The 27731-nt window shown below is 43.0% G+C and overlaps 1 protein-coding gene across 1 annotated transcript in view; it reads right to left on the reverse strand.

Moving 5' to 3' along the window:
• Positions 1-27731, reverse strand: part of LSAMP (limbic system associated membrane protein) — a 1399704-nt gene that overhangs the window by 1337401 nt on the left and 34572 nt on the right. The window lies entirely within an intron of this gene.

Here is a 27731-nt window from a genome sequence, read left to right on the forward strand (position 1 = left end):
CTTGCTTCTTCCTGTAAGACCTATTGCAGTCGTTAAGAGTCGTCAACAGGCTCATCACAGCTATCTGCCAATCACCCCTCCCCAACTTCTCACTATATAGAAGGGTCTGGAAACTTCTGTTTCAGTGTATCTGAAGAAGTGTGCATGCACACGAAAGCTCATACCAAGAACTGACTTAGTTGGTCTTTAAGGTGCTACTGGAAGGAATTTTTTTGTTTCCACCCCTAGTCACTTCCGTGCCTTGCAACCTGATCCCGCAACCACCCTGCTTTTGTATAGCCACCTTATCTGCTCTACGTGACCTTGGACTCCTTCTCCATTAGGGCTTCCCCTGGGCCAGTTGAGAGGGAGAGGGAGGGTGAAAGTCACCAGCTAGCCACAGCTCCACTGCCAGGTCAAGCCTGACTTGGGGGCAGAAGTAGCGGAAAGGAGGAGAGGTGGCAGCTGCACCCCTCTCCTCTGCTAGGATCTGGCACATGAGAGAGCTGCAGAGGCAGCTTCCTCACACAGCAGCTCAACACTGCCAGCCAGCCATAGCTCCACTCTCGGGTCAGGCCTGAGTTGGGGGCAGAAGCAGCAGGCTCCAGTGTGTGAGTGTGCCTCCTGGAGGTCCACCTCACCCCCGGCACACTCTGCCAACCCCCCAGCACATGCGCCTGTCCCAGGCGACCACAAGAGATGCAGCACCCCTGCTGTAAAGAGATCTCAGCGTAAGAGTTCCTTTCAGAGTTGGGGCAGCTGCACAACAGGTGTCCCAACTGCTCTGCACATGAGCTCCTCATGTTGGGCTTAGGCTTTTGGCTCCCCTTATGAACAACAGTGCACAGCATGCAGTTGTTGCAGGGATGGGGGAAAGACAATACAAAACCAACCTATGGGCCACCTTCCTTTCTGAGCAGCATTCCAGGGGGCAGTGGTGGGCAGAGCTAAAGGGGGAAAGTGGGGGGACCAACCAATATAAATGTGACCTTTGTGTGGCAAGCAAGTGCAGTTGCACACATACTCCTCTCTGTCCTCCATCAAGGCAAGCAATAATCATTGTCAAGGACACATGCTAACCAGGCAAAAACCACTATAGGAGAATGTGAAGCAAGGTCAGAGACAGGTGTGGCTGCAGGGAAAGAGGATGTGGCTGGGGAGGGGATGTGGCCTGGAAAGAATCCCGACGACTGGATGGAGAAACTCAGCAGTGGTCAATGGAGTGGTACAGGCAGGCAGGAGTTGCTCATCTGCCTTCTCAGTACCAGGCATCTCTGCTGGTTCCTGAGATGGGAAGGAGCGAGGTGCAGGGAGCTCAGTGTGATGCAAGCACAGTAGTAGGAACTTCAGATTGCACCTCCATACTGCACAGAACTCTCCTTGCCTCACTTCTCACCCTCTTTTGTCAGGAACCACCAGCAGTGGTCTTGAAAGGGCAGGTGAGCAACCTTTCTCAGCCTGCAAGGCCCCAATGACTACTTCCAGAGAGACTTGAAGACATTTGGCCCATGGATCTGAGGTTCTCCACTATATAAGGCATCACTTATTTTCTAGGTACAGTAATACCTCAGGTTACAGATGCTTCAGGTTGTGTTTTTTCAGGTTACGGATGCACCGAAACCCGGAAGTACCGGAACAGGTTACTTCTGGGTTTCGGTGGTCGTGCATGTGCAGAAGCACATGCAGAGAAGTGCCGAATTGCAACGCGCATGTGTGCAGATGCACCACTGCAGGTTGCAAACACAGTGGGGTGTGAAAGTACATCCCACACGGATCATGTTCGCAACCCGAGCGTCCACTGTGCATCCTTTATTTCAGAGCATCAAAGCCTAAGGGCCCTGTTTCAAGGCCTCATGGCCCTATCAGATTCTGTTACAAATAGGCTGTAGGTTCATATTGACTCATGTATTTGATATTTTGGTTTGGCATCTTAAGTATTATTTTATTCATTTATGCACCACCTTTTCCCCTGATGGGACTCAAGGTGGCATCAGTATGAAATAAGCCACCACTGAACTCCAAATGAAACTGTTCACCAAAAGGAAGTACAATAATGCATAGATTCTTCTTTTCCTTTGGAACCAGAGACTGTCTAAAATCTAACACATCATGTGAGACAGTCCATCTTTCTGGGCATTGCCAGATAGGGCTGCAGGAGACCCCTGCCTGAAACCCTGCAGAGTCAATGGCCATCAGCGTCAACTATGCTGAATTAGCTGTTCATATGAACACCAATCTGCAGCACCATGTTGTTTTAAAAGGAAGCTTTTCACAGCTGAGAGTTGAGCCAGAATTTAGTGCATGCCTTGCAGCATCCTAAGACATGCTCCACTTACTATATGTGAGCACACAGTCAGAGCCTACAAAGCAGGAGAGGTTTCAGTCATTTAATATGGTAAGCACTTGAAACATTGTGAGCCAGGTGGGTATCAGTCATCAGCTGGAAGCAATTTTAAAGCCCTACATAACTTGGGATCAGGATGCCTGAAAATACATACATACAGAGAGGGAGAGGGAGAGAGAGAGGGAGAGAACAAGAACGAGAACGAGAATGCAAGCTAAGGTCTTCTGATGGCAGGACATTTTCCCTATTTATGTGCAATTCAGCTGGTAGGCAACATAGACTTGCTGGATGAGTTGTATTATGATGCTCTTTCCCCCATCAAATTCACTCCATTGTTTTGTTACAGAAGAGATTGGCGAAGAGAATTCTGTTTTGAAAGGAATTTGATACTACTGGCTAAAAAAAAAAAGAGCAGGGAGCAGGGTTAGGTATGGGTATTCCTGTGGCTGCAGAATCTTTCACTGTTTATTTCTATATTAAAGCTATGTGTATTTTATTTTATTTTAGTGTTGCATTCTAATAGTTTTTAAAAATCTGTTATGAGCAACTTGAGGGCCCTATCTGAGCCACTGATTGGTCCTAAAAAAGAAGAAGAAGAATTCCTTACTACTTAAAATTTCCAGCAGTACCTCATGTACATTTGTAACGTTACCTATGATCAATGGACCACCAGTCCTTCTTTGGCATCACAGACTCTTTCCTTGTATTTCAGATTTCCCCTGGGACTCCTTTATGCCCCAGGATGCTGTTTTCCCTTGCCCTACATTGGCACGAGGGACAAAAGGTCCACGCCATTCATCCATAGCTACAAAAGGAAATTTCCATAAGCAGCTGATGTTGCCCTATAGAGGTGAGCAGCTAAGGGAAAGCGGCTCGCGCAAGCCCCGAGAAACCTATATTCAGACAATAAATCAAGAGCACTTAAGTTGGCATGAAACCACCTTGGGCTCTTGCAGCAGGCTGGCAGAAAGCACACACACAAAGTCAAAAAAGAAACTATAAATAAAGCCTTGTGTGATGTGGGAAGAGAAAAAGTAACCCACTCCCACCACTGAGCTAAAGACGTAATGATCAAAGAGATGGCTCAACTGAATCTTCACAACTTGCTTTGACATACAGGAACATAGAGAGCTGCCATATGTCAGGTCAGAACGCCTGTCCATCTACCCTAGAATTGCCTACTCTGCCTGACAGTGGCTTTTCAGGCTTTCAGGCAAAGGTCTCGCTCCTACAGCAGGGAGTGATGGCCACCAGCTTGGATGGTTTGAAAACAGAATGAGACAAATGAATGAAGGACAAAGCTATCAATGACTACTAGCATGAATACTACCTATGACGATAATAATAATAATAATAATAATAATAATAATAATAATAATAATAATAATATCTTTATTGTCATTGCCCCCTCTCAGGGACAACGAAATTACTTGGCTGCTCCATCCACCCAGATAGGGCACTCCACTTAAAATCAAAACAACTATAAAAACACTAATTAAAACAATATAATATAATACAGCAAGGAAGATTAGATGACTTCAAAGTCCAGGTTTCCCATTCAGGGCCGAGATCGCTCTGGAGAAGAAGCTGTTCTTGAGACGGCTCGTTCTTGTCATCATCGTCCTGTATCTCCGTCCCGACGGCAGGAGCTCGAAGAGACAGTGACCAGGATGTGATGGATCTTTTACTATGTCCAGTGATGATTAGCATAATAATAATCCCTGCTTTTCTTTTAGGAAAAAAAGTGCTGCTATTCACCATGAAGTTGTTACAGTAAGTGCCACACTTTTAAGCAGTGCTTTTCTTCCAGAAAAAAGGCGCCAGTGCTGCATACCCCGAGTACCTCCAGAAATGCACTGCTTATTATTATTATTATTATTATTATTATTATTATTATTATTATACCCCACCCATCTGAGTGTGTTTCCCCAGTCACTTTGGGTGACTTCCAGCACATATAAAAACACAGTAAAACATCAAACATTTAAAACTTCTGGATACAGGGCTGCCTTTAGATGCTTTCTAAAATTTGTGACAACTAGCGTTGGGAATCACAGGTAAGCAGAGTTCTGATGCTCTCATGTCCTGCTTACAAGCTTTCTGTGTAAAGTCTGGGTGTGAGAACAGGATGTTGGACAGGACTGGCCATTGTCCTGATTCAGCAGGATTTCCTTATGTCTTTCCCATAACCAGCCACCAAATCCTTTTACCTAGGACTGAATCTGATTCCTTCTGCCTATAGAACATGTGCCACACTGAGCTAAAATTCCTTCTCTATAATTTCAATTAAAGGGCATTCATCAAACCTATACTGTGGACGCTCATGTTGCAAACGTGATCCGTGCGGAAGGCATGTTCACAACCCACAGCATTGGCAACCCGCAGCGCCGAGTCTGCACACATGCAGGTCACAATTTGGTATTATATGCATGCACGAGTGCCGAAACCCGGAAGTAACCCGTTCTGGTACTTCTGGGTTTGGCGCGGTGCACAACCCGACAACATGCAACCTGAAGAGTCTGTAACCTGAGGTATGACTGTATTGCTACATTTACGGTGTGTTCACATTACTACTTTAGAGTGCAATGAAGCTGATTGGGGTTGATGGGAGTTGTAATCCAACAGCATCTGGAGGACCACAGGCTCCACATCCCCCATGATTCTTGCAGAGTTTGCTCTAACACAACCACAGGTGGAATATCAAATGTGGGGAGTGCTGTTGCACTCAGATTCTGCTTGTGGAATGCCCATAGGCATCTGGTTGTACCCTGTAAGGACAGGATGCTTAACTACAAGAACAGGATCCTGGGATAGATGGACCTTCACATAGAACATCTCTCTTTCTGTTTTTTGCCTTTGCTAGTAACACATCAGCATGTCCCATTTCTCAATGCTACAGGGACCATGGATACAGTATTAATAATACTTATTAAGGTATCGCCATAGCTCCATTCACCTCTCTTTTCCAGACCTCAAGTTGTTGGTTTTTATTGTGCTGGCCTCTTTCAGATCCTGGGACTTGAAGAAGCACAAGCAAACAGAGAGTGCTGATTTGGTTTTGCATAGCTCTATTGCCACAATCTTTCACCAGGCTGGAGCCAGTGCCATAAAGCTTTAGATGTTTCTATGATCCGGTTTCTGATTTACTGGGAGCTACAATATCTCTCCACTGGCACCAAGCTCCGTGTTTTGCTACCTATGAGCATGTTGAGTGGGGCACAAAAAATTTTATAGGAGCTGTTATTACGATGTTAGTAGGGCCCTTGTATTTCACACAAAACTCTTCCGTAGCTGTACTTCGAAAAATTATGTCCGCAGTAAATAAATATGGGACAAAATTCTCTGGGTACAGCTGGATGCAGCTATCACACTTAAAATAATGCTTACCTACGTATCTCCTTGGTTCAAAATGGTTGATTGTCCGTAGCCTGCCCGTTAATGTGATTATGGTCACTTCCAAGGCATGAATGCTATACAGCTTACCTTGCCTGAGTCCCTGTGTGCATTTTGCTCTGTGTCTTCATTTCCCCCAGTTATAACATCAATACTTCTAAAGCCCAGTTCTGTAAGATCAGGTATATTCAGTGCTTCAGATCATTCCCTTTCTTTTGACCTGACTCCTCTGTGTAAGGATAGGTGTTTGTTCTTTTAACCTTATCCTTATTTGCCTGTGGAAAGGTGACATATCAGAGCCCCGGCAGCCATTGCGCTATTGTGTTCTCTCCAACGCTTTCTTTTTGGTTTAACGTCAAGTGTTTTCTAAGCCTCATTTCTTCTCCCTTCAGTCAGGTGATCTCCTGCCCTGTGACACTGAACCTCCACCTGGCTGAATGGAGAGACAGCTTCATTAAGTCTTCCAGAAAAGCCGTGCATGCAATCTAAATCAGGATTCAGAAGCTGGGCGGGAGGAGACAGAGAGAGGGCTTCAAGGACACCAGAGGCAAGTTTAACAGGTGCTGGTGGTAGAGAAAGAGCAACATTGAGGCTGCAAGCCTAACCATACTTACCTGGGAGTAAGCCCCATTGAATTCAATGGGATCTACTTCTCACTAAACATGCTTAGGATCATTGATTGAGGTTCTGATCTAGCCATAGGCTGTGAGCTGAAGTGAAAAAGAGAAATGCACATCCAAAAAAGGAAGAAAAGTTCTGCATGGCGCTCTCTCTCTCTCTCTCTCTCTCTCTCTGTGTGTGTGTGTGAGAGAGAGAGAGGGGGGGGGAGAAAGAGATGCATAGAGACAGGGCAAACCTGTTGATGTTGGTTTCTCATTTTCTCAATAGTAAGTTCAGTTATCTACAGTTCTACATCAGTTTGCAAAGTTTTTTTTCTTATTTGCACTTTCCTAATGCAAATTTTACCTAATATATACATTTATGCAAGTACTTTTGCCCAGTATAATGTATTTTTACACAATTCCACTATTAATGTTTGATTCTATTTTTAATATTCTTTTGGGATCTGCCCAGAGTGGCTGGGGAAACCCATCCAGATGGGCGGGGTATAAATAATAAATTATTATTATTATTATATATGCATTTTAATGCACACTTTGCTCTAGTATGTGCATTTTTCTAAAGATTACTTGGCAGGAGAAATACATTACAACTCAGAGAAATACAAATTTAGGAGGATGGCTGAGTTTTGGTCTATGTATTGTTTTGAAAAGGGCAAATGCGAATTGTGAATTGAACTGAGTTTCTCCCTCATCCATAGGAGTTCTAGGTTCCAGAAGTGTGTCCTATGCAAAAGAAGGAGCATTTGAAGCACAGCATATCTTGGCTAGTCTCAGAAAAACAATCATACAAGAAACACTTGGTTGTTGTAATGCTGTGATCTAGAGACACCTGTGCAACGTGTCATATCTTTGTTCCTTTAGCTGCCTCTGATGTTTTACAAGCCCTGACAATATTATACTAGCAACACATCTTTCAACTCAGCCCTGGTGGAACCAATTCGCCCCATCCCCACAGAGTCCTACAACTTCCTCAGATCAACTTCACCTTCAGTCTGCAGCTTGTGTACTTGGAAATTATTACCCCTAGACAAACATTGAGAATGGTTCGGAGAGAGTCCTCGCTGATCAGAAGGACACATCAAGCCTTCGCAAGGGCACACAAGGGAGCCCTTGAGCTGTTTTTAAAGGCCTTTTCAGACGATAAGTTTATAGTGCAACAAATGCACAGTTGTTGCTCATTTTTGGTGTGGGATCAGGCAGGCATCATTCTCCAAGGAGACCTACAGTACTTCAATACTTCAAATGCAGCACACACACACACACACACACACACACTACTGCAGACACCTCCAAGGTAGGGTGCATGACATCACGATTGTTGAGGTTTAGCTTCTTCCACCCCAGTGTCCTCTCCCTGATGCGACTCTAATGCTACACCCAGTCTGCAAGCACAGAAAATGTGATCTGCTAGTCATGGGCTAAATATGAATGATCTGTTTTCCATTTTATTGCTTTCTATCTGTCTGCCTCATAGAAAACAGAATGCCAAATCAATGTTTCCATCAAGGAGGAGCCAGACTCATCAAAATGATCAATTGACTAACAAGCTGCTTCTATCAATGCCCAAGTGGCTTTCCAAGATACGACCACATCAAAATGTTCCCATGCTCTGTGTTTAGTGTCTTAGCACCAGATAACAACTTTAGCAGAAGCTTGCTAAAACTGTGGGCCCAACTTGTTGGAGTATGTGTATGTGTGCCCATATTACGCCTTTTCCTTTGAGTTGACTCTTGATGTGAAACGTAGGACAACCCCAAATAGATCTGCATTAAATTACTCTTATTGTATATTAAATTTTTTGTTCCACCCTTCATCCAAAGATCACAGGGCAGTTTACAGTATAAAACCACAAATGCATAACATATATACTTAGTGATTCCCTTTTCCTGTTGGATTCTGCACAGTGTGCATGATCCCTCTGTGGCTCTTTGCTCTTTTATTCTACATGGGGACAATAGAAGCTCCTTCCTTCTTAAGAATGCCATAAGAAGAAGAATGGGAAGGAAGGAAGGAAGGAAGGAAGGAAGGAAGGAAGGAAGGAAGGAAAGAAAGAAAGAAAGAAAGAAAGAAAGAAAGAAAGAAAGAAAGAAAGAAAGAAAGAAAGAAAAGATATAATCTACTAGTTTAAGGATGAGGAGAAAGAAGTCTCTGAAACATGAGAGCAGGTTTTCTGTGCTCCAAGCATGATGAACAACAGCTGGGAGGGAAGAGTGCAGTCTGATCATTTGAAAGGCCTTTTAATCAGGCCTTCCTGAAGATCACAGAGTCATCATCTAGTGGTGAGGGATTGCCTGGGACTCAGTGATAGATGCATTTGCAAATATTGCTGTGGAATAATTTCCCTCCTTTGTTCCCTCCAAACAAATCAGATTCCATCTAATCATATCTCGTGTCTGCATACGAGGAACGATGGGTCCGTCAGCACAAATACATTTTAGGAAGTGGATGGGAGAGGGGAGGAAGTCAAGGCAATCCTACTTGGGAAAAAGGTAGAATGCTTTTATACAAGTGGCTTGGCAGCTGCCAGGGTAGCTGGAGAAACCCAGTCAGATGGGCAGGGTATAAATAAATTTATTTATCATCATCATCATCATCACCACAGGGGAGAGGAATGGATATAGCATTTATCAGCCTTACACAAAAGAGAGGGGGGGAGAGAGAGAGAGAGAGAGAGAGAGAGAGAGAGAGAGAGAGAGAGGAAGAAAGAAAGAAAGAAAGAAAGAAAGAAAGAAAGAAAGAAAGAAAGAAAGAAAGAATTCAAAAATGGGTGGGATAAGTTGTCCAAAAAAGGATGAATCTGGTGAGAGCACAGATCTAATATATACACGTTTAATTCAAGATTTAGGGGAAGAGGCCCAGTGATATAATGGATCATGCTTGGTTTACAAGCTGCATCTCTTGCATTGCCTGTTGAGATTAATTCATCTGAGCCGACTTTGGTTTCCCCACTGAGGTCACAGCTGACTTGACATATTGGAATTTTTCCACCCCTCCACTCCTTCCCATGTCCCTTAAGAGATTAATGGAACCAGATGAAGAAAAACTATTCCCCAGAGAATCCATCACAGGTATTAAATGGAACGCTTCTCTACCTTGGAGATCCTGAGCAGAACATTTAGCTAAAGTGTTTGTAGCCATACAACAAAACTGGATACATTTAATAAGACAGCTAAGCTCTTCCCATTCCTAGTAAGCCCGTAGCATATTAGTTTAAGACTTTCCTGTATTTGGGGCCCAAGGTAAATCATTCATGTAGAATCACTTGGGTTTGTTGAACTTTGTATAGAACTTTGTCTTAGAACTATAACAAAGGGATTTGCAGACTTATCTGATCTTAGAATCCCTTGTCCTCCTGAGTTACCTGACTTTTTTGTCCCTCAAAAGGACAAAGTACAGACTTCAAAGAATGTAGTTCCAGCTATAAAAGAAAGAAGAAGGTAGATTTCAAGAAGATGGTAATGATGGTGGCAATGACGTGTGTAGTGCAGACTTATAGGAATATTCAACTGTAGTCTAAGCATTTTTGCAAAGTAAAAAGTGCTGTACCAACTGACTCTGACCTTCTGCAGTTTTGGATTCTGAACAAAGAGGGGGTAGATTTATATATTAAAATGAAATTGCATGGTGTGAAAGATGATGAACAAAGATGGTGATTCATGCTTTGGAAGCATCCAAGCAAGATGACTGCAATGCATGAGGTATCTGGCTACCTGTAAAAATCTTTGGAACCTTGAGTAAGTTCAGAAGTGAACACAGCAGCAATAGTGCCACCAGGTCAGGACTTTAGGTGCAGAAGTCCAGGACTCCCAAATATAGCAAAGTGGAACCCCAAATGCAGCAACTGCATTTAGACGTGAATAATAGATGTGGTCATTTAAAGAAGGATGGGTCAGATATAAGATCATTAAGACCAGAAACTAAAATTTCCAAATAACATTACTACATAGCCTGAGTTATTTACTGGGGCCAGCTGTGATTGACATATTCTTCATGTTTTGAAAGTTTTCCACTGGCTTTCTGAAACTCTGCTTACAATTCAAAGTGCTGGTTTTGACCTATAAACTTCTAAATAGCCTGAGACTGTGATATCGAATGAACTTTTTATATTAAGATGATCAGTGAAGGATTTGCTCCAGGTTTTCCAATCTTCAGTGGTTTAGTGGGCAACTACCACCTGGGACGCAGGTGGCGCTGTGGGTTAAAGCCTCAGCGCCTAGGACTTGCCGATCGAAAGGTCGGCGGTTCGAATCCCTGCGGCGGGGTGCGCTCCCGCTGCTCGGTCCCAGCGCCTGCCAACCTAGCAGTTCGAAAGCACCTCCGGGTGCAAGTAGATAAATAGGGACCGCTTACTAGCGGGAAGGTAAACGGCGTTTCCGTGTGCGGCTCTGGCTCACCAGAGCAGCGATGTCACGCTGGCCACGTGACCCGGAAGTGTCTTCGGACAGCGCTGGCCCCTGGCCTCTTGAGTGAGATGGGCGCACAACCCCAGAGTCTGTCAAGACTGGCCCGTACGGGCAGGGGTACCTTTACCTTTACCTTTACCACAGAAAAACCCTCTTGGACCTGGCACCTCTATTATGCAACGCTCCCCCAGATATATAATTATTAATTAATGAAATAAATTTGTTTAACAGGGTGGTTCACTCCATAATATACAAGATAAAAACACAAAATACAATACGAGAATGAAACAAAAAATCCTCTCCCCCACCCCCTCACCCAAACACATTTAAAAGGGATGTATAGGATGTTAATCAACCCAAAGCCTGCATGCATATATACATATAAAAGTCAAAGATACACAATCTATTCACATTTTTCAGAATCTCTCTTTGTTATGTGCCATTAAATAGCATATCTAGTGAAATAGCATATCTAGCTAGAGACCATTAGCTTCAAGGCTGATTCAATTGTATCTTTCTGTCCCATTTGTGAGTTAGCTCACAACCTGCAGACAGATTCAGAGACCCCACAAAAGGCTTTAAGTCTTTGCAAGATCATCCAGTGGTGATGGCGGCAGGTAGCTAAGTCAGAAAAAACATTTCTCCCCAGGCAGGATGGTGAAGCAGGCATGTACTGTGAATAATAATCTCCACCAGGAACAACATTCAGCCTCCCAGGCCCTGAAAAACTTGCCAAACAAAGAGTGCCTTGCAGCACATTTCCTGAAAAGTCAATAGGAAGAGGCTTGTATTGGTGAGCTGAGATCAGAATTCTTTGCTCAGATTCATTAGTAGATGCAAGATCAGGTCCTTCTAATGTTCAAGTGACAAAAAGTATAACAACATACTGCTGCACTTGAATGAATGCAGGAGACATGGCTTAATCTTCAGTAGGAGCTAGACTATCACAGTGAAAAAGATAGCAAACATTGAAAGGAGCTTGCACTACACAATTGAGATCCCTAACCATTGCTTCAAGGAGAAACTGAGACCCCTGAACCCCACTCTAGGTAGCATAGATGTACCATCCATTCAGCTAACTGGGGATCAGTGGGCCGAAAATTCCCAAGCTTTTCTTACCAAATGAACAGTACAATTCAACACGTTTGCTCAGCAGGAAACTACATTGAGTTTGGTGGGATATACTCTCAGGTAAGCATACATAGGATCACAGCCTAAGTGAATCTTTACTTTTGTATGGTACCATTGATTATATCAATTAGAGTAGAAATGGGACAAATGATATATGATACAATGGGACAAATGATATATGATATGGTACAATAGCCATCTTACCTGGGATACTGCAGTTTTCATCAGAAAACTGCCTAGAATCATGACCTCTCCAACCTTTGCAGCCAAGACTGCCATCTCAAACTAGTTTAAATACTCAAATTTTCCCTGAAACACATTTAATCATCACAGGCCCATTTTCAGAAGCATCTAAACCACTGGAGATAAGAACCTGTTTCACAGTAATGGACTCAATATGATACCATCTCTTTCCTGCAATTCTCTCAAATACATTGAAAGCCTAAGTTGCATATCTTAGATGTGATTGGCCACAAAAAAAGATAAACTCCTCTGTATATGTGTATATGTGCATGCACATATCTTACCAAATTCTTCAACCATTCAATGAATTATTCTGCAAAGAAATATGAGGTCCCCAAAAATGGTAAATAAGTCCTATAAGCCGGGTTCGCACAAAAAACCCCATGGCTGTGGTTTTTCTGCATTAGTTTGGTATGTGACTGCGTGGAGACCTTTCTGTGTGAATTGGACCCGGGGACAGCAGCAACCATTCATTTTCCTTAATTAATTCAGCTTGAGAAAGAGCAGCCACAACTGTGGAAATGATCACCTGCTACACACACACACACACACACCTTTTTCCATAGACACAAAGGCCACAACCACACCATACATTTAAAGCACTGTGATACATTTAAAGCACTGTTATAGTAATAAACAGTCATGGCTTTCCCCATAGAATTCTGGGAGCTGTTGTTTGCTAAAGGTGCTGAAAGTTATTAGGGCACCCCTGGCCCCCTCCTCCCCGATTCCCAGAGTTCCCTGTGAAGAGGGAATGATTGTTAAACCACTCTGAGAATTGTAGCTCTGGGAGAGGAATAACTCTTGGTACCCTGCACAAATGACAGCTCTCAGAATGCTTTGGGGGAAGCCATGACTGTTTAATGTGCTATCATATCACTTTAAATGTAGGGTATGAATGTGGCCACAGTTGACTACATGACTGTAGATAACATGGTTTGCAGACCTGGGGGCCAAATGCAGTCCTCCAGGCCTTTCTATTCAGCTCTTGGGACTCCCCACCCCCATCAAAACAGCCACTATCACCCCACACCATGTTCCTCCCCAAGTGGTGCCATGTCCCTTTACTGTCCCTGAATGGGGAGCATGTATTTTGCTTTTCTGAATGGAGGTATGTCTGTAGAAACCTCTGACTTTTGCGAACTGGAATTTAGCTTACTCGTGCAAAGGTAAGACACTCCTCTATTGCTCCACCAGGTTCATCGCTTGCCTTGGGTAAGGTTATCATGAGGGAATGTGGCCTTGGACTGAAATATGTTCCTTACCCTGGTATACTATATGGCAAACCAGTGCCATTGGCTTATGTGAACCAGCTCTTACATAGTGATGCTGGCCATCTCCTGGTCCAAGTGACTTCAACAGCTGCTTTAGGGGGTGAAACATTTACCAACAGGTTCTTTGGTTCGCCTGCACCACAGTAAGGAAAGAAACAGACAGACACCCTCGCTAAGCATTTCCCTATCATGTGGTAATCAAGGACAAAAGAATACAACTGAAGCAAATATTTTCAACATTTTGGGTCCATGGATTGGGGTGTGTGAGGAATGATTAGTATTTGCCCTCATACCAGCATTGTGGGGCAGTGGAAGGATCCTGTGGCATACAGAGAAGTGTGTAGAATGTGTGTAGAAAATCATGGGTGACTTGGGGCAATGGAAGGGAAAGACAAGGTTGGTGTTGGTGTGTGTGCGTGCGTGTGTGTATGTGTGTGTGTGTGCGATAGAATCGTAGAATTGTAGAGTTGGAACAGACCGGGGGGGTCATCTAATCCAACTCCCTGTAATGCCGAAATCTTTTGGCCAACATTGGGCTCAAACCCACAACCTGGATATTAAGAATCTCATACTCTACCAAATGAGCTATGTAAAATGCTTGAATACAAAATGAGGTGAAAGTCAAAGAGTGGGCAGAAATGTGTGTCTGTCTGTGAGAGAGAGAGCACACATATGTGAAAGGTGAGAGAGCAGAAAAGCAGGGGACAGGTGGATTTTCCAAATTCATTTTCCTCCTCATAGCAATGCTTGCTTTGACTTCTTGTTCTCAGCTTTTCAAAGGCTCTGCCCTAGCACATCTGAATGCCTCCCTGCAGCTCCCTGCTACAGAAAGCACGTGAGTCCTAACTGTGCCCTCTTCATTAGCTCTGAGTTTCAGCAGCAAGAAACCTAAAACAGAACAGACAAAAAGTGAAGATTTGGAGGAGGGCGAGAGGCAGCAAAGGCATTCTGAGCAGGATCGTGGGATGTGAAGAAAGAAAACACCCAGAACTAGTCATTGCCTCCATAAAACCTTGTTCTGCCATCTCCATAGCATGCTGTGCTGTGTGTGGAGAGCAAAACATGCCACAAACGGGTGTAAAAGGTACAGGTTTGGGATCAAGGATCCTGTGGCTGCCAGTTTGCTCCTCTGTTTCTCAGAGAAACCTTCCTATCAGGTATGATAAGCAATACTCACCATCAAATAAGCAAGAGAGGCTGGCAGGCTTCCAGCTCACGCTCTCAGAGTGTGGCTGGTCGCTGATGCTCTGTGAGCACACTTTAATAAAACTCTGATTCTTATCTCTACATTTTTATTAATCTAAGCTCAGCAGCACACTGCAAAGAAGGGGAAAGGGGGAAAAAACCACTGCACTAAGCACACAAATGTATCCTATCCTACATCTTCCAAAGCCTACACACCTTGTCCCCCAGGGATCCTCCAGATTCACACTGTCCTTGCCCCCTTCTCATCTTTACTATTGGATTACAATTGATAATAATGTGCCTAATTTCTTACAACCTCTGCAGTATATGGCTTCCATGGGGGGAGAGAGCTTAGCCCTTGCCAACTCCAAATCTGTGGGGAAATGTATGGCTGTGCATCTTCCATGACAGACTAAATTCAGCCCAGATCAGCGTCAATGGGCTATATTTACAGCATGATGCTCAAAACTGACATGGATCAATTTCAGCTTCTAGAGCAGCCGGACAAACAAAATTGCCTCCCTGTGTGGGCTGATACAGTGGCAACACACTGCAGGCTGACCGTTTTACCACACGTGGTGGAAGTGACTGCGAGAAAGAATAGGCCCAAATCTTGATTCTTGATAAGATAAAGGCTATTTTTTCTTACTTACTTTCACATGATAAAAGAGGTTTTTGCAAGGAGTCACTGTTTTTAGAACATGCATTAAAAGGTAGTCTTAGAATAAACACAAACGCGTTGGAGAAATCCTTGATCTATGAACGCTCATTCTTCTATTTGCATCTCTCTTTTTTAAAATGAATTTATGAAAGATAAGGAATTATTTGAAGGCAAGTCTTGTTTATATTATCCTGCCTTGACAAGAAAATCTTATTTTATCCCATTGGCCCATTTGTGGTAGATCTCTTGGGAGTTTTAGTTTGGTGGCTGATTATGGGTATTTGTGTGTCTACTGTGGACAATCCAACACAACTTCACCCTGTCACCACAAAGCTTTTAAAACCACAAAGCCTTCCAGAAAAAGTGGCACCCACATCTCATTCTATACTCACAATAATAAAAGAATCTTTGAGCGTCAAAGAGGTGGAAGGACAGAAATTGTTCATGTCTGATGGCTCTACCCCCAAGATGATGTTCACTTGTTGCTTGTGTAGCCACTTATGCACATACACCAGAATGCACATTGACACACACACAAAGTCTCAAGATACAACAATTATGGGCAAACAAGTTATTTTTATTAAATATAACGAGATTAGAGGATCTGCGATCACACCTTATTAACCAGATAACCAGATCAGATTCACCCAAGCAGAGGAATTAGGCAGTAAATGGGGAGTGGCATCCTATCCCTCCCATCTCCTGGGCATGTTTACAGTCACACAGCAAGGTTTGGAATTCTCCCTCCCTGCTGCATGCACCTCGGATATGTGAACCCAACATATGCAGCATGGCACCAATAGCCAGTGTTTACCCCAGTGTGCATGCTAAACCTAAATGGTGCCTTCAAGGATCTCTCCCCCCTCCCCAAGGAAAGCCCATGAAAGGCTATCAAAGAGTACCCTCAACCTAATAAGCAGCCATTTCTTAAATGCTCTCACTTGCCTGGACTAAATGCCAGTTGGGCCAAATTCAGAACAGAATGCCTCTCCAATCACACAGACAACACAGTGTGAGCTAGGCAAAAAATGAGGAGTCCCAAGGCCCAGTCAGGGGCTTCCCCATGAAATTCCTACTCAGCCCTCAATAAAGCATCTAGCAAGGCCCACACTGTAAGGGTTGAGAAGGCAGGTGGGAGGTTGCCAAGAAGAAGAATGGGGGGAAGTGTTGAGTTAAGTGTTAGATAGCCTAATCTACACCTCTTCCCTCTTTGGGCTAAAGAGCTCATGTGCTCTCCCGGGTACCTTCCTGAGTCCCCTGCCCCTCCCCATTTTGTTAACTTGGAATTGCTTTTGGTCTTGCTTTGGGAAGGGCAGGGGCCTGAGGGTTTGAGGGAGGTGTTGAGTGCTGTGTGCTATTTACAGTGGTACCTCGGGTTACAGATGCTTCAGGTTACAGACGCTTCAGGTTACAGACTCCGTGAACCCAGAAATAGTACCTCAGGTTAAGAACTTTGCTTCAGGATGAGAACAGAAATTGTGCTCCGGCGGTGCGGTGGCTGTGGGAGGCCCCATTAGCTAAAGTGGTACCTCAGGTTAAGACCAGTTTCAGGTTAAGAACGGACTTCCGGAATGAATTAAGTTCTTAAGCCAAGGTACCACTGTATTGTTGTTTTTGGAAGGTGTGGGTGTTTCCTTGTTGAGGAGACTCTGATCATCACCAGCTCTTCTGCAGTGAAATTTGTGTGGTGCACCATACTGGCTTTCTCATGTAAAGGAGTCACCATAGATGGAAATCTTTTGTATCTCCTCAGTTGATGCATTCAAATAGAAGCCACTGAGTGATGTGACAGACACTGTGAAGCAGTATGGGTGTAATAGACCACCTTAATTTGTTATCCAGAACCTGGGATGGAGAGGGGAAACAATACTGATGGGACAAATTGTTTTTTAAATACAATTGCAATTTAAATGTGCAAATGCAACCACACCTGCATATGAGCACAGGTTATTTCTTACTGCTTCCACTTGGAGATGAGGAAACATTGATAGCACAGCACCCAATAAGAATAATAACCTGTATCCAATTCAAAACTCATATTCACACTCTGGGATCAGTGGAGGACTTTGGGCTGTCAAATTTCAGCTGCACCCTGTGCGACAGAGGAAGAGGAGTGTGGGGGGAGCGCACCTCCCCTGGCAGTGCGATCCCAGTGGGGTGCCATCACAGCTGCTCCCCCGCCTGCGCAGGGTGCCATGCCCCCACAGGCGACACGCCCCACTCCCAGGACGTGTACCAGCCCCGCCCCTGCCTGCTCTCCGCCCCCGGTGCCGGAGCATGAAGCTCCGCCACTGTATGCAACACTAAAAATTGGCACCCCAGTCTTTCATGCTCCATTCTACAGCATTGTTTTGGTGCCCCCTGCAGGACAGAACCCAGTGTGGCCACATTGATTGTGCCCATCCCCAAACCCCCTCTTCTGGGATGCAAATGGTATGTGCAGCTACGTTTTTCAGAAGAAAGGGAATCACAAGCTGCCCTTCTGCTCTGAAGTCTATCTCACCTCTGGAAATCTATAGACATACCTCGGGTTACAGATGCTTCAGGTTGTGTTTTTTCAGGTTACGGATGCGCCGAAACCCGGAAGTACCAGAACGGGTTACGGTACTTCCGAGTTTTGGCGCGCCGCTGCGGGTTGCAAATGTGCATCCTGCACAGATCATGTTCGCAACCTGAGCATCCACTGTATTGACGAAGTCTCCAAGTGGACTGGGAGGGAATGAAATTAAAAAATTCCTTCCAGCAGCACCTTAGAGACCAACTAAGTTTGTTATCGGTAGGAGCTTTTGTGTGCATGCACACTTCATGGGAGGGAATGGAGATGTGTGAATAGTCAAGAGCCACTGGCTTAAGTAACCTGCGGTAATAGTCCTGTAATTGTGATGGTTATCTCTCTTCTGAATTAACTTGTTGCTATAAATCAAGTAGGCACTACAAAAGGACAGAAGAAGATCCAGCTTGCTTGGCAGCACTAATAGATACTAATAGATGCTGATAGGCACTGGAGGAAGCCCTGAGTGAAGGGAGCCTCCCTGCGTTCCAGTCATGCCTCTCGGCACAATGCTGCAATATTTGCTCAGAACAATATTACCCTAAACGCTTCCTAATTATTCCACTGGATTAGTGAAAACATGTTATATTATTGACGGATCTTTTGCAATATTTATAAAACACGGAGAAGATTATGGAGGAATAAATAAATATGTAGAGCTTGCCTAATGTTTAAATAATAAATATTCCGCCATCTCTTTGCTCCCCTCACCATCCACAAGTTGGCTTAAACATACGGCATTTTCAATAAATCTTTAATATCTTGGTAAATATTTATTTATTTGCTTCAGAAATGTGAGGGAATTACAAGGCGGCTTCCTAAGCTCTGGAAAGGCCAGGCAGCTGAAAACACCAACCTTGCCCCAACCAATACATTTACATATATCACTCCTGTTGTTGTTGGAAACAACTATCTTTTTCTTTTTTGTTGGTAACAACTACAGCCTTCATTTGCTGCTTTTTCTCCTGGAGTTGGAACTGGTGTTTAACTAACAATAATTGGCTGGCAGTCCGCCACTGACATCTCCTAGATGAGAACGCTCATCTATTTACCTCTTCCATTTCCCAAACAGTTCGTCTTTTGCCAAAACTCTCACACAAAACCCCAAGTTGCAGGCTCGCTTACATGATCAGTAATCTTTAAAAAGCACCTATGTTTTTATTTGGAACATCTGGAGTTTCCATAATATATCTGCCTTATATCAGTTCAAGATGGTTGGTCCATTGAGCTCTGTATTGTCTACTCTGAAAGGAAGCAGCTCCCCAAATAGAGATCTATCTAAACAGAGCTATAAGCAGAGCTTCTTTTCAGATGGGACTCAACAGAACTCAGTTCTGGCACCTCTCAAGTGGGCGCCACTGCCATTCTAAAACAACAAGGGAGGTGTTTGTGGTGAGTTCTGGCACCTATTTTCCTAGAAAAATAGCACTGTCTTTATAAGATCCTTTTAGTCAAAGATGTTGGGAACTGACCAGGAAAGGGGAACCTGTGGCCCTTCAGATTTTCATGGACTACAACTCTCTCGGGCAACAAGGCCAGGGAAGATTGTTTAAAGAACAACTGAAGGGCCACAGGCTAGCCATTTTTGCTGTTGATTGTTAGTCTTCAAGGCGTTTATGTTTTGCACTTGCAAGTGCTACATGGTCCTAATTCGGGTTTCTATAAATGGCCCCTTACCAAAGAGCAGTACACTCAGCAGAAGACTGAAAATATTCATGATCAGTAGAGGATCTTTTAGAGTACACTGTTGAAATAGAGCTCTCAGGATTTGAAAGCCATCCTTTTATCCCTAGAAATTTCAAATCAGAGGTCAGTTGTGTCCCTCTGCACCATCCAATTTCCAATATAAACAGTGTGTTTTGAGAACCATGTTATCTTGTGGGCTTTAAAAATTAAATGCCCAAAACGTAGTTAAAACATCTATTCTTTTTAATAGGATGGGCAGGCCAAAGCGTGGCAAATAAATGGTGATTATAAAAAATGCAAGGTAAGTCGCCAAGGTTTAACAGCAGCACAAATAAAAAAAAATGTTTATGTGTTCATTATATGGATTCTGAGATCTCAGCAAATATGGTTTTAATACCCATGGATTGTTTGTATATACTGTGATTAAATCAAAGAGAGCTAGTGAGATGGATCTAACTACAGTAGTTACTGAATGTCTGAGTTGCACTTTGGTGCTCTGGGGTGGGTGATATTAAAATGATAGTATCCTTTTCTCTTCCCCTCACTCTGTATCCTTCTGGTCCTTCATTCAAGCTTGGCTTGCTAGAACCCAAACTAGATTCTTCTTTTTGAAGAATTTGCAGAAAGATATAGAGGGTCATTTTTTAAGGGTTTCCACATGCACTCTTGATTAAGCCAAAACAATGGCAGCTTCTTCATCTCTTAATTTTACAATGCATGTTGGAGAGATGACCAACTTGGGAATAAATTCTTCACTAGGCCTGGAATTCTGTCCTTGTTATCAGACTGCTTTTGGTATGAGCAATCAAGCCTTTCTATCTATATAGTATATACCTCATTGGTCAATGCTGAACGCAGAGAGTGGTGAACTCAGTGGACCCTGGCAATACAAGGCAGCAATAGGTATGTTCTTATTTGTGCTGTGCCCAGCTCATTTTGCCTGTGCTCTTCAGCCATGTTCTCAAATGGACAACTCTCCAGGGGCCACACACCAGTGATGGGAAGAGCCAGAGACAAAAGGTGAATGGAGCAACAAATGTAAATTGTAGCCTAATTTCTACAAATGCTCTCACACTTCCATCCACTCTATCCTGTATCTAAAGAAGGACACAACGCAGACACGTATAAACAAGGAAGGTACAAAGCAGGCTTAGTGAGGGGTGTGGCATGAGTCTCAAAGGCTGAATAAAGACAGCTGGAGGGATGTCCCCCTGGTCTTGAGATTCCCCACTACTGTTGCAAGCCCTTGATGAAACTACAAACCAGTATAGGTTGGGCCATAAAAGCAAATGGGCCATTGTCCACCAACATCCGTCTGCCATCAGTCAGCCTCTACCTACCTGCCTTCTTACTAACTCACAGGCAGTATTTGGGCTTGCCTTTGATGGACTGGTTCCAATTCCAGTTGATTTCCCTGCCTTCTGCCTTGCCTGTCTCAAAGGGCAGCAGCCATCACTGCTTCAATCCATTTTTACATAAGATGCTCAGTTTACTGAGGAACTCAAAAACTCAAAAGGATTCCAGCTTTATTGTAACTTACTGTAACTGTCTGCACAAAGTTACAGTAACACTCCTTCACAAGAATTCACTTTGGCGCAAATAGATATCTAATATCTAAATAATGTACTGCCTGCAATGCTGGTCTTTAACCAGGATTTCATGACAACAATGGATCAATGCCCTGACCTGTGGTGGTCATATGTGGTGGCACTGTAAGTAGGGACCAGCCACACCTTTTTCCTGAGGCCAAGCCACTCAGTGGGGATTTGAGTCTTCATTGCCTATACCCAGGCCCAATTGAATTCCAGCCATGACATCAAGCTGGCCCAGACATCCAAGGAACACCAAGAATTAATCCAAAAAGTCAACCCAACTTTCAGATTGGTTCATGTTACTTCAAATTAGGCAGCTTGCCTGACCCTTTGGTGGTGGTTGTAACTCCACAGGATCTGGCTCAAATGATATTCCTACGGCCTTGTTAATAAAGGGACTGCAGCATGCGAAGAAGAAAAGAAAAAGAGGGTGTTGTAATTTTAAGCCAATGCAAGAAAGCACTTGTGTCTGCTGCCATTCTGAGAAGTTCATGTGGCTGCAGGGAGTCAAATACCGTGAGCGGATTTTTAAAAGGGGGAATGGAAATGTCATGCCCATTAATAACATTCATAGATCATCGTAATAATAATAATGCTTTGCACTCCTCAAGCACCTTCAACCCAGAGGTGTCAAATCATTCTCCAAAAGGACGGCTAAGTATTACCACCCCCAATTTACTGATGGAGGTGGAAGAGCCCAAGGTCACACAAGAAGTCATTGTGAAAACTGGCTGGAATACCCAAATTCTGACTCTCCTGCCTCCTGACTAATAGGCAAACTAGGATAATAATAAATTGCTTTCCATTTCTGTTCTTCAGAGAGCCAAGAAGATTTGGAAAGCATTTTTCCACCTTTATCCATAACAGGGCAGGCGCATTATGACATGTTCCTTTCTTCCCAAGGCTGAAAGTGTTGGCTGCTGGTGGGTGCAGAAAGAGATACAGTCCTTTTATCCAACCAGGCAAATGGCATGATCCTGAGAAAATGCAACCCAGGCAGCAACAATTCAATGTGTGCATATGTCTGTGTCTCTGAGCGGAAGGAGGAGGGATAATGCAAGGAGCATAGGGAACTGTCTTATAATGATTTAGACTATTGGTCGATGTATTGTCTCCACTGACTAGCACTAGCCATACAGGATATGTCAGGCAAGGCTCTTTCCCTGTCCTACTTGAAGATGCCAGGGATTGAATCTAGGACCTTATGATGCAAAGCAGATGCTCAGCCACTAAGCTACAGCTGTTACCTGACACGCTATTTGTATTTCACTCTCCCACATATATTATGCCTAAAGCAGTTCACAAGAAAATAATGGCCTGTAGAAGAAGAAAACCCACTATCCATTATAACCATAGAAGATAATTCAAATTAGTTTCATAACAACAAAAATACATAATAAAAAACGTCAATACCATGTCACATTTTCTGAATAACTGAACAAAATGAAACAGAAATTAATCAATGGTAATAATTTATCCACAACATTGCTCTATTTATGCCTCTTTTCTCTCACTCTCACTCCAATATATTTGGTTCAGTTTGCATTTAAAGGCAAATCTACCCAATTCACCTGTTTGGAAACAATATGTAAAAAACAGCCATGTTTCGAAATTTGCACTTCTCAGAATTTTGCAGTGTAGTTCTCCAGTGAAGTAATGTGTATGAAATAGTATATATATTGCAGCAAAGGTGCATAAAAATGCACATACAAGTGAAAATAATATACAAAATGCATTACAATAGAGAAAATTGTTTCGCAAAAAACACACACCACATATTAAGCAAAATTGCACAGAAAAGTATGTATATTAGGAGAAATTTACCCTAAAATGCTGGTGAATTTTCGCAATGACAAGAAGAAGAAGAAGAAGAAGAAGAAGAAGAAGAAGAAGAAGAAGAAGAAGAAGAAGAAGACGAAGAAGAAGAAGAAGATCACAAACTGATATGGGTATGTGCAGAAATGAACTTAAGACTGGGGGGGGGGGAATAGAAAGAGAGGAATCTAAATGGACAAGAGCCTGAGATTTGGTATTTACGATGGAAGCCCTCTTCAGGCCTCTTCTATCATAAATGCTGATAGTACACATGAAGGGTGTAACAAAGACTAGTTCTGCCCCCACACTGCTGCTTCTGTCTATGTCCTACTTATGGAAGTCAACAGTCTGAAACGGGAGCCTTTTCAACCTGTGGAAGCTCCAAGAGAGTTTTAGAACCCTGCATAATAGGGGTTCTAAAATGGTGGAGCGCCTCAGCCTTCCTGCTTTGGGCTGTCACCTTCCAAAGGCTGGAAGTCAACAAAAAGGCGGCAGAGAGGAGCAAAGGTAGCAGGCTCATTTTCCCTGCTCTTTCTCTCTCATGTGTTTACTGCCACTGTCTAGTAGAGACCTGAGAAGGCATTGTATTTTTCTCTATTCTCCCCTTCCCCTTCAACTTGCCTTCTTATAAAAACTTCATCTCACTGTCTCCTCTAGCGAACTTGTGTAGCGTATGTAATTTACGTGTTTAGTTACATAAATCACACAAATCACATTGCCGTTACGTAATTCCACACCGTTCATTTCAATGCAAAGGGAAACATACTGCAAATGTGGGTCTGGGGGGATGTGTGTCATCAATTGCATGTTGTTTATTAATTGAAAGGAACAGCAACAGTGAATACTGTTTCTATTCACTGGATTGATTTGAATTCCAGACATGGGACAAATAAGCAATCACCATCAATTTCCCGTCCCATTTCTGTTTTCACTGGAATTCTCTGTCTACTAATACCTGAAGAGGCTCAACGATCTCCTTCTCTTCCTCCCTCTCAAATGGAATCGGAACTACAACACAACAGCCTCAACACTGTGTGACAGAATTCACTTTTATGTCTCAGGGCCAATTTGCTCAATCAGTGGAGGTACTAATTATTGAGTAAAAAGCTTGTCATATGATATATTGCTTGGTTTATTCGCATAATAAAAGTCAATCCCCAAGAGCTGATTTGTGATATCCATTCAACAAAACCAAGCTAGAATGTGAATAAATCCAGCCTGGTTTCTCCCCATCACCCACACAGAATATGGTGGTATGCAGGGCTTTTTTTTCTTCATTTGGAACACACCAGAACTCAGTTCTGGCACCTCTCAGGTGGGTGCCATTGCCATTATAAGAGAAGAAGGGAGGCATTCATGGTGAATTCAGGTACCTCTTTCTCTAGAAAAAATAGCACTGGTACATGCTAAAAAATAAAAATAAAGGGGGGGGCGTTCTTTCATTGCCTAAGTGGTTTGATTATGTGGTGAAGTAGGCAGCTGCCTGCTTTTGAACAACTTCTTGGAGTTGGAAGCCCAGGACACAGTTCCCAAAACAGAGATGACAAGAGGAAGTTGCAACTAATTATTACAAATCCATCCAAAATCACTCCACAACTTAGGGAGTGATAAGAGGATATGGTGTTTTTGAAAGCTAAGTAGGACTCAAGCTGGTCAATAACTGGACGGGAGACCACCCAGAGAAATCACAGGAGATAAAAAAAAAATGCATAATTATGTTTAGTCCTAGAAAATATTTCATTAGCCTTTGATGCAAATTATCCCCTTTCCATTCCACAGTTCAAATTTGAGCTGTCTTGGCAGTATCGCACCAACACCGTTGAAAAGCTGGCACTGTTGGCCAAGAATATGCATTGCAGTTTGTATGCTTTACTTATTATTTATTAAAATGCTCCAGGAGCTTGGATATGAATTAACTTTTTTTCTGCTCAGTATTTATCACCATTTCACCTTTCCTCATTGAAATGGAAACTGCAACTGCTTTGATTAACCGACTGAAAAAGAATCATATAGTTTCCCTGTCAACTTGGAAGCACCACTCCAAAATCTGATGCTAGGAGGCTATTTCATAGCGCTGTGTTCCTCAGTGATTCTCCACAGTTTGTTTTATGCTTCCTGGAGAGAGAACTAGGCTTGGAGGGAGGTGGCTGAAAAGTAGATTTTAATTTCTTATAGTGGGTAGAGGAATCACTGCAATATTAGGTTATGAGGACACTAGGTCAAAAGATTTCCCTCTATTTCTTGTCCAAATTCCAGTTCAAGCCCATTTCGCTTCTGGACTATTTCAATGTAGCATCACGGAAGATTTTCAATCCTCATCTCTTTACGAAGTGCTTAGAGAGTGGGGCACCATTAAAAACAATCAAACAAATATATGGACATATGTGCAAACAACTAGATTGCCACCAGCTAGTCATATAGAATTTTGCCTGCTATGAAGAGACTGATGGCATGGTCCATGTTTCACTCATAATCTGGTAAGAGTGCTTAGTACTGTATTCCAAAATTTCAAGAATATTCTACAACAGCCCTAAACATGTGAGTTATACAACATCCAAAGTCAGCCAAAGACACTCATGAGAAGACCTCAACCAGAAAGAAGGCATTTTTGATCCCTACCTGCACACATCCAGCTTATCCCTTCAAACTGATTCAATAAATAAGAGGTGTGAAAAAAGACACTGCTACCAAGTTAGCATCATTCAGTCAGTCTGTCTTCTGGGTTATTGATCCCTGCAGATCTCCCCAATTTGGAGTGTGGTGGTTTTTTTAATTATGCAAATTACATTATTGTACCTTTATCTTTTCACTAATGAATTTTAGGTTTCTACGGAGAAGAGTGATTGACTGCTCAGCCTAGATTCAGTGCAGATAAAGGCACGACAATGCTCTCCCTGGCAAGGCCTTCAACAATTCCTCCAAATTCAGCTTCCCCTTTGCAGTGGCTGCCTAGGGATCTGTACAATGCTGCCAATTTAGCTGAAGCTTGGCCCAGAGAATTCAGAACAATCTTTTCTGATATAATGTGCAGGGACCAATCACTGGCTATTTGAAAGCCTCCAATTCAGCCTTTTTTAAGTGGCTCTTTTATGGTACCTCACGCCATTCCCTTATTGAATTCTGAAATCCTTCATCATTCCATATTGTCCACTATGCAGAGTGAAGGATCTCTCTCAAGCTACTAAAGCCCTAGATGAAGTGTGTGGGCTGGTGTGCGCATGCTATTTTTCAGGACTGAGCCCACTCACTTGGTTTCCTGGTTGCTGCCCAAAACTTAATCTCTAGACCTGATCCAGTTACACACACACAAAAAAAGAGTTTGCAAAACTGATGTACAGTAAAGATCCTTTGACCTGGAGCAGGACTGAATCCATGTTACTTGGGGACCCTGCCCACAGGGCGTCCGTGGCTGTCTTGTATTCTTCCTTTCCTCCTCTTCTTAACATGATACTAAGATACGAAGGTTATAGTATCAAGCTAGGAGGACACATAAAAGGAAGCACTTGATTAGGCAGTGCATAGTTAAACTATAGAAGTCGCTCCCACAGAAGGCTGAGATGACCACCAACTTAGATGGCTTTTGTGGGAATGTTCAGGGTGGCAGGAGAGGATATATTGTTTATTAATATCCTTCCTAACTTGCACTAGCAAGTTCCTTTACTTAGCAGAGTTTACATTCCCCTTCTCACCCACAGCAGAAAACTAGCTGCAAACTCATGTGAGTTTCTTAAGACAATACGCCATTCAATCGGGCTTGTCCAGATTGAAATGTGTTCTAATGTTTCCCTGGTAAGACCCCTTGAATCTCTCCTAAAAGAATAGATACCACAATCTTATTCATAAGCAATAAAAAGTAGTTTTACTTATGATCAGGCAGAGCACAGTGTGATCCCTGAAGGCAGGCTTTAGGCTTGCAGTTACAAACTTATACTAACAGGTTTATCCCATGAGGGAGATGACCTGGGGGACTGCTTGGCTGGCAGCCAGCAGTTCATTCCAGGAAGTTCACAGGATGAAAAGAAGATGGAAAAGAGAGAGTGAGTGTGTGTGTCAGCATGCCTTGACCTTTTACCAGGTCTGGAAAGGTCACTTCCACCCACTAGTTCTCATCCTGAAGCAAAGTTCTTAACCCAAAGTACTATATCTGGGTTAGCGGCGTCTGTAACCTGAAGTGTATGTAACCTGAGGTACCACTGTATAAAAAAAATTATAAATATATAATAAAAGAAATAATGATCTGGTCAACCACAGTGAAAACAAGATGCAAGACTAGATGGGTCATTGGTCGGATCCAGCAGGCTTTTCTTATGCTCTTATGAGAAGGGGTCGATTCATTGGATGTCTTTTTAAAATGTTACGAGTGTGCCCAAGTGTGTATTGAGTGGTGGCTGACTGTTCATTGTCACTAATGCATATGTAAGTAAATACATGAACACAAAGACTAACAGGCAAGTTTCTTTGGCTGCTAGCAGCAGAGAGAATGACCTTCACTAAGTGAATATCATAATTACCATAAAAGCTTTAAAAAGAAATTTAAAATCCCAATATGTGCTTGAGTCCCACCTGCAAAACATTTATGATGTTTTCTTACTTACTTTTCACACAACCCCACAGTTTTTGAGGAAGTCAACAGCAACCTAGTTTTTATAGCCTATAAGTCTTTAAAAAACCAAAGATTGCACCTTAAATTCACTACATTGGGATTGTCTAGCTCTTACGGTAATGATATGTGAGCAGGCATCTCACATATCATCAGAGGCCATCTTCTGTCTCTGTTGCTAACAGTCAAAGAGACTCACTTTTCAGGAACAACATGAATGCTGTGTTTAAAAAAATGGAGGGGTGGAGGCT

Source organism: Podarcis gaigeae, assembly GCF_964106915.1.
Source record: "Podarcis gaigeae genome assembly, chromosome: 4".
Taxonomy (NCBI): domain Eukaryota; kingdom Metazoa; phylum Chordata; class Lepidosauria; order Squamata; family Lacertidae; genus Podarcis; species Podarcis gaigeae.